This window comes from Salvelinus sp. IW2-2015, linkage group LG26, assembly GCF_002910315.2.
Source record: "Salvelinus sp. IW2-2015 linkage group LG26, ASM291031v2, whole genome shotgun sequence".
In the NCBI taxonomy this organism is placed as follows: Eukaryota; Metazoa; Chordata; class Actinopteri; order Salmoniformes; family Salmonidae; genus Salvelinus; species Salvelinus sp. IW2-2015.
Window position 1 is genome coordinate 31,602,918 of NC_036866.1, and position 8,942 is coordinate 31,611,859.

Consider the following 8,942-nt stretch of genomic DNA (forward strand, 5'->3'; position numbering starts at 1 on the left):
GGCCTGCTGGGTAATAAAGCCCTACTAATCACCCTAACTAAAAACAGGTGTAACCAATAAACAAATAAGGAGGGGGAGGAAAAAGTCAGTGGCAGCTAGTAGGCCGGTGACGATGACCGCCGAGCACCACCTGAACAGGAAGGGGAGCCACCTTCGGTAGGAGTKGTGACAGTAGCAAAGGCTATGCTGCAGCAAATGTAAGCCTACCTGTCACAAGAAAAAAAGTTACCATGAGATAGGTCTACATGCATTGTGAACTGCACATTCTGAGATGGGCTGTCTGTCTCCACCATGAGCATTGATTGATGATGCAGAGACCAGAGAGAAGGCCGTAGACAAGCCATATTTAGACATTGCATATYAATTAACAGTTCCKTTTTACGTCATGCTGTTGATATAAATKATTTATTTTAATTTACCTGTTTCTCGCAGATATTTATCCCAAGAAAATGGAGTGGTTTTGGGTGGAAATCTCGGTAACCAGGTTCCCACCATTTAACATCACTATCTAAAGTGTCTTAGCCTCAGTATRTGTCACTATCACTAGTCAATACCAGTCCTACTGTGTATCATTGCCATGGAAATGTATTTTATTTGGATAAACAATAAGATCATACCAAGGCAAGTACAACAACTCCAGGGGATGGATGCTGAATATGTCTGGCTGCCTATGGAGACTGTAGAGATGGATTAGTACCTACTCATGAGCAAAGACTGAAGCAAAGAACAAAGCAGCTGACGCTGAACCCATGCTAAGTTCTGCCTTGTACAACTGTTGAAATACACTCCCCTTCCCACCTACTTCCATGCTGAATTACTCACTCCTCTATCTCCATACCTTCGCCTACCCATCCATTCTCACCTTCTCCCTCCATACCTCTCTCCATGCCAGCCCCTCTGACACTGCATCACTCTGGCAGCACCGGGGCGGGTTCTGCTCTGCTGTTGGACTGCTTCCCGGAACCACCGGCCCTTCTCCAAGTCAGTGTGTCACAGCAGATGAATGCCTTGCCTGCTGATTGATCAACACCCGCTGATGTGGTCCCTGAGTGGGCTGTGGCATGGCCCTGATAGGGAGGTGATGGTGTCCTGTGTCACTGCCCCTCAGGTGGTCCAACCCAGGAAAACTACTAGGCTCCTCACATCTCATCTCCAAGACAGTGTCATGGAACACAGAGGGGTCAGTGGGGTGGTGGGGGATGAACATACAGTAGCAGTCCTCTACATTGTTGTGAGGAGTGTGCGTGTGTGTGTGGGAGAGAGACAATCAGTGTAAGTGCCTGTTTATGAACAGGAAGATGGTTTGTGTGATTAAACTTTGCATTCCTCATAAAGCCTGTGTTGTTGATAGGGGCTTGTGACTTATTTTCCTAGAGACAAGGCATCCTTTTTAAAGGGGCAATCAGCAGTTGAATTAATTCTTGAAGAATATAYCTTATAAATGCCTCGAGCTTAGTTCAACTGTTGTACCCCATCAAAAGCCAAAATATAAGATTGTTTTACTCCAATGTCGGTAAACAAAGTACATGTAATCAAACACTATATAGACTCAAAACATGGTCAAAACCATAATTTTGATATCATGGATGGTCAGTCCTTGCATCCATCGCTCTGTCTATGAATTTGAGAGTGGTTARATTTCTCCAGCCCCATCCCTCAGCTTTTTTAACAAAACAGGGGTGGTGAGTTGGCTTTGTTATTGTTTCAACTGCTGAATGCCACTTTAGAAGTGTAGTATTTCTGACTAGAATGCATGGAAAATTGCAATTAGGTTAAGTGAGATCTGACTGGAGAAATGACCTAATATTTTGATTGTACACACGACGTTTATTCTTTTATTAAACAATGTATTATTTCCCTACATAATTAATTTCATAATTTGATTTATTTTAAGTAGTAATTTGAATACATAATCATCTTTGGCATTCGACTAAATCTGGTTTCCAATTTTGTCTATCATTTACTTATCAGAAATTATGTATTCAGTATCCTACACTAAAGTCCTCTCCTATCTATTTAGCTTTGTCCTTTTTTCCTCCTCGACAATTTGTCAGAGGATTATAGATGCCTGTAAAAATGGGGAATCAACACCTGCACTGGTTAAAATAATTTGCCAAAATACAGTAACACGGTCAGSATGCCTGTTGTCCTCAGCCAATTATTACCCGTAAAGAGAACTGACATGGAAAACATGAAATATCCCATTTATGAAAAAGCTTGCCCCAACCCCAGTAAAAAATTATGGGGTCATTATTTTATCCCCTCTTTCCTGAAGATGATAGTGTCGTTCAAAACRCAATTACACATTAGTGTGATGGTTTCTGCCTTTACCTATGACACCTAATCAAGTGGAGTCCAACCTCACACTAATGATTACCCATTAAAACTATCACAGTAACCAGAGAGTAACTGCACAAGGTCRCACTTCCAGGTCTTCAATGGTTGAATATGGTCATAAACCCAATAATGGATTGGATTTTGAAAAATGTATGGCATGCGTAAGCTAACAAGAAAGAGGGCCTACCAGGGGATAGRAGCTGTCTTATGTGCTCCTTAGCAATTGTTTTATGCTGATTTTAACTTTTGTTGTACATAATGTCTCCGCCARAATTTCATATGACCAAAAACAGCTTCTGGACATCAGATCAGCGTTCTGCCTACTCCAGACCAGGCCCTAATCCCCAGAACTCAAAAGAGAAAGCAGCAGCGAAAAGAGAGGCCGGCGAACCGACACCCTGACGAGGCTACGTTGGCGGGCACATAGACCGCCACTGCCCTCTGTTCCATTGGCGAATGTGCAATCACTGGAGAACAAATAGGATGAGCTCTGTTCGAGACTGCCCTTACAACGAGACCTAAAAACATGAATATCTTATGTTCCTCCGAGTTGTGGCTTAATTAACAAGGACAGGTTTATACATTTCACTGGAAGGGTGTGTCTCTTTTACAACAGCTGGTGGGTAATCGCTGATGTTAAGGAAGTCTTGAGTTTTTGCTCGCTTGATTTAGAATACCTTATGATAAGCTGCAGACCATACTATATTTTTGGTCTATTTACCACCAAAAACCATTGCTGGCACTAAGACCACACTCAACGAGCTGTGTAGGGCAATAAGCAAACAAGAAAATGCACAGTCAGAGGCGGCGTTTCTCATGGCCAGTGATTTTAATGCAGGGAAACTGACATTTCCAGCATGCCAACTGTGCAACTGGAGGTGACATAACTCTATATCATCTTTATTCCATTTCGCCCTCCCATTGTCAAATCAGACCAWTACTCTATTCTCCTGTTTCCAGCTTGCAAGCAAAACCTCAAACAGGAAGTACCAGTGACTCGCTCAATAAGGAAGGGGTCAGATGACGCGGATGCTACAGTACAGGACTGTTTTGCTAGCACAGACTGGAATATGTTCTTGGATTCATCCAATGGCATTGAGGAATACACCACCTCAGTAATTGGCTTCATCAATAAGTGCGTCGATGACGTCATCCACACACTGACTGMACGTACATATCCCAACCAGAAGCCATGGATTACGGGCAACAGCCGCATCGAGCTAAAGGCTAGAGCTGCCGCTTTCAAGGAGCGTTAGACTAATCCAGACGCTAATAAGAAATTCCGCTATGCCCTCAGATGAACCATCAAACAAGCAAAGCATCAATGCAGGATTCAAATTGAATCCTACTACACCGGCACTGATGCTTGTCGGATGTGGCAGGTCTTGAAAACTATTACGGATTATAAAGGGAAACCCAGGCGCGAGCTGCCCAGTGACGCGAGCCTACCAGACGAGCTAAATGCCTTTTAGGCTCGCTTCGAGATAAGCAACAATGAAGCATGCACGAGAGCTCCAGCTGTTCTGGATGATTGTGTAATATCGCTCTCGGTAGCCGATGTGAACAAAACCTTTAAACAGGTCAACATTCACAAAGCCGCTGGGCCAGACGGACTACCAGGATGTGTAGTCAAAGCATGCGCGACCCAACTTTCATGTGTCTTCACTGACATTTTTAACCTCTCCCTGACCGAGTCTATAATACCTAAGGGTTTCAAGCAGACCACCATAGTCCCTGTGCCCAAGGAAGTGAAGGTAACCTGCCTAAATGATTACCATCCCGTGAGAACTCACGTCGGTAGCCATGAAGTGCTTTGAAAGGCTGGTTATGGTTCACATCAACAGTATCCACCCCAGACACCCTAGACTAACTCCAATTCGCATACTGCCCCAACAGATCCACAGATGACGCAATCTCAATTGCACTCCACACAATCCTTTCTCACCTGGACAAATGGAACACCTATGTGAGAATGCTGTTCATCTACTACAGCTCAGCATTCAACACCATAGTGCCCACAAAGCTCATAACTAAGCTAAGGACCCTGGGACTAAACACCTCCCTCTGCGACTGGATCTTGGACTTCCTGATGGACCGCCCCCAGGTGGTAAGAGTAAGCAACTATACGTCTGCCACGCTGATCCTTAGCACTGGGGACCCTCAGGGGTGTGTACTTAGTCCCCTCCTGTATTCCCTGTTCACTCACGTCTGCGTGGCCAAACATGACTCCAACACCATCATTAAGTTAGCTGACGACACAGCAGTTGTAGGCCTGAGCGGGTCGAGAGTTTCAAGTTCCTTGGCGTCCACATCACCAACAAACTATAGTCCAAACATACCAAGACAGTCATGAAGAGGGCAAGACAAAACATTTTCCCCCTCAGGACAAAGGTTCTACTGCTGCACCATCGAGAACATCCTGACCGGTTGCATCACCGCCTGGTATGGTAACTGCTCGGCATCTGACCATAAGGCGCTACAGAGGGTAGTGCGAACGGCTCAGTACATCACTGGGGCCAAGCTTCCTGCCACCCAGGACCTCTATAATAGGCGGTGTCAGAGGAAAGCCCATAAAATTGTCAGAGACTCCAGTCACCCACGTTTTTTCCAGCCAAAGACAGGAGTCACAAAAAGCAGAAATAGAGATATAATGAATCACTAACCTTTGATGACACTCATAAGACTTCATGTTACACAATACATATATGTTTTGTTCGATAAAGTTCATATTTATATCCAAAAACCTCAGTTTACATTGGCGCCATGTTCAGAAATGCCTCCAAAATATCCGCAGAAATTGCAGAGCCACATCAAATAACAGAAATACTCATCATAAACTTTGATGAAAGATACATGTTTTACATATAATTAAAGATACACTTGTTCTTAATGCAACCGCTGTGTCAGATTTCAAAAAGCTTTACGGCAAAAGCACAATATTCAATAATCTGAGAATAGAGTTCAGCCACAAAAGGAAGCCATACAGTTACCTGCCAAATTGTGGAGTCAACAAAAGTTATAAATAGCATTATAAATCTTTACTTACCTTTGCTGTTCTCTGTCGGAATGCACTCCCAGGACTCCCACTTTTGTTTGGTAATGTCCATCATTTATGTCCAAATAGCTGTGTTTGGTAAACAAATCCAAAGTCATGAAGTGCGTTCACTAAAAGCAGACGAAATGTCAAAAAGTTCTGTAACAGTCAGTAGAAACATGTCAAACGATGTATTGAATCAATCTTTCGGATGTTTTTAACATAAATCAATAATAAAGTTCCAACCGGAGAATTCCATTGTCTTCAGAAGTGCGATGGAACAGAGCTCCCTCTCATGTGAACACGCATGGTCAGAGCATGGTCAGGTCAGGATAGACCTGACTCATTCCTGTCTCCTTCGGCCCCACTTCACAGTAGAAGCATCAGACAAGGTTCTAAAGACTGTTGACATCTAGTGGAAGCCGTAGGAAGTGCAAACTGACCCATATCCCACTGTATATTCGATAGGCGATGAGTTGAAAATCGACCAACCTCAGATTTCCCACTTCCTGTTTGGATTTCTTCTCAGGTTTTTGCCTGCCATATGAGTTCTGTTATACTCACAGACATCATTCANTTAACAAATGGGTTGTGTTAGACCATTAAACATTGTGTGATATAGCCATTGACATATAGTATTGTTTCCCAGTTGTCTTGAACATACTGAAGTCAGAAGTCTGAGATTGAGTTGTCCATTCTGAGTMTCCAGTTGTTTTGACCGTGGCATTAATTCTCAGAGGYAAGCGGCAGGGTATTCCCTTTGAGTCAGGAACCAAAACTCCTCTGTAGTGACCTGTGAATGCGTTGTCTGCAGCATTCATTCACATGACAGCTCAATCAGCTTTTTAATTTCACTTACCAGGATGTGAACTGAGCCAGGTTCACAGTCAAAAGTATTGGGAAGTAGTTGGGAAGRATTTCCAAAAGTGCTCTTCCAAGCACTGGAGGTGAGCAGTCATCACACATGCATAGCCGTGTGAAAGGGTGCACGGTTAGCTTTTGAAAGACTCCAATAATAATAATTTCCTCTGAATGCACTAATTCGGTCACTCACGTGTAGAACATTTTTGTATTTCCCCTGCATTAAACTTCTTTCTCTCAAATTTTGTGCACAAATTTGTTTACATCCCTGTTAGTGACCATTTCTCCTTTGCTAAGATAATCCATCCACCTGACAGGTGTGGCATATTAAGAACCTGATTAAACAGCATAATCAATACACATGTGCACCTTGTGCTGGGGACAATAYAAGGGCACTCTAAAATGTGCAGTGTTGTCACACAACACAAGGCCACAGATGTCTCAAGTTGAGGGAGCATGCAATTGACATGCTGACTACAGGAATGTTCACCAGAGTTGTTGCCAGAGAATTGCATATTAATTTCTATACCATAAGCTGCCTCCAATGTCATTTCAGAGAATTTGGRAGTACATCCAACCGGCCTCAGACCACGTCTAACAGCAGACCACATGTAACCACGCCAGCCCAGGACTTCCACATCTGGCATCTTCACCTGCGGGATCATCTAAGACCAGCCACCTGGACAGCTGATAAAACTGAGGAGTATTTATGTCTGTAATAAAGCCCTTTTGTGGGGAAAAACTAATTGTAATTGGCTGGGCCTGGCTCCCCAGTGGGTGGGCCTTGCTCCTAAATTGGTGGGACTATGCCCTCACAGGCCAAATCATGGCTGCGCCAATTCCCAGTCATATGAAATCCACAGATTAGGGCATATTTAAATGACTGATTTCGTTATGTGGACTGTAACTCAGTAAAAGCGTTGAATTTGTTGCATGTTGCGGTTATATTTTTGTTCAGTATAGTTTGCAAATGAAGTTACCTGCTCCAGTATATCTTTGAGTTCTGTGCTAAGCTCTTTTGCCGCCAGTTGCTCTCGGCGTATCATACAATGTGTCCATAGTGGGAGACACATTTATAACTAGAGTGCAGAGGCCTGCCCACCGTTCCGCCATAGATGGAGACCCATCAGTGTAAAAGCCCACCATACGAAGCCATGGAATACTTTTGTTGTTGTTGCCAATATAGCCACACAGCACACTGAACATCCCCTGTGCCGTTTCATGTGAGACAGAACAGTGTGTCCTTGAGAATAGCTTCCCCAGACATGTACAGCGAACAAAAGTCAATACATGGGCATCTTGGCTCCCACAGTTTATTTATCTATTTGGAGAGTATAAGCTGGGGAGTTTGAGTCATTCAGTCAGAGTTTCCTTTTGATTGCTAGTAATAGCATACATTCTTCGTTTTACAGTGTTATCTGAGAAGGGTATTGATTTGATTTTCTGTGCCTCTTCCTCACCACACATTGTTTTCACCATATAAATTGTGGCCGGTAATATGAAAGTCTTTGTAATAGTGTGTGTTTTATAGTGTAGCGGGCCTAGCCATTCCCRGTGGMAATGATTCAAGTCAACCATGAAGTGCGGCCTTTTCCCATGATTTAAGGGTGCTCTGTTTGAAATAATTTTTTTTGATTTTAATAATTAGTATTTTTTAATTTAAGGTTAACCACATTACAATGATTTTGAGATACACAGACAATATTATGATATACACTACAGTTCAAAAGTTTGGGGTCACTTAGAAATGTCCTTGTTTTTGCCCATTAATATAACATCAAATTGATCAGAAATACAGTGTAGACATTGTTCATGTTGTAAATGACTATTGTTGCTGGAAACGGCAGATTTTTTATGGAATATCTACATAGGCCCATTATCAGCAACCATCACTCCTCTGTTCCAATGGCACGTTGTGTTAGCTAATCCAAGTTTATAATTTTAAAAGGCTAATTGATTATTAGAAAACCCTTTTGCAATTATGTTAGCACAGCTGAAAACTGATGTACTGATTAAAGAAGCAATAACACTGGCCTTCATTAGACTAGTTGAGTATCTGGGGCATCAGTATTTCTGGGTTTGATTACAGGCTCAAAATGGCCAGAAACAAAAACTTTCTTCTGAAACTCGTCAGTCTATTCTTGCTCTGAAAGGTGAAGGCTATTCCATGCGAGAATTGCCAAGAATTGGAAGATCTCGTACAATGCTGTGTACTACTCCCTTCACAGAACAGCGCAGAACTGGCTCCAACCAGAATAAAGAGGATTTGGAGGCCCCGGTGCACAACTGAGCAAGAGGACCAGTACATTAGTGTCTAGTTTGATAAACAGACGCCCACAAGTCCTCAACTGGCAACTTCATTAAATAGTATGCGTTAAACACCAGTCTCAACGTCAACAGTGAAGAGGCGACTCCAGGATGCTGGCCTTCTAGGCAGAGTGGCAAAGAAGAAAGCCATAACTCAGACTGGCCAATAAAAATAAAAGATTAAGATGGCAAAAGAACACAGACACCGGACAGAGAAAGTCCGCCTAGAAGGACAGCATCCGGAGTCGCCTCTTCACTGTTGATGTGACCACTAGTTTGGGAACTGCTGTTATAGCCCCAAAAAGGGTTGTAACCATAGCAGAAACTTTTTGGATGCTGAGTGTACAAAACATTATGAACACGTGCTCTTTCCATGACATAGACTAACCAGGTGAATCCAGGT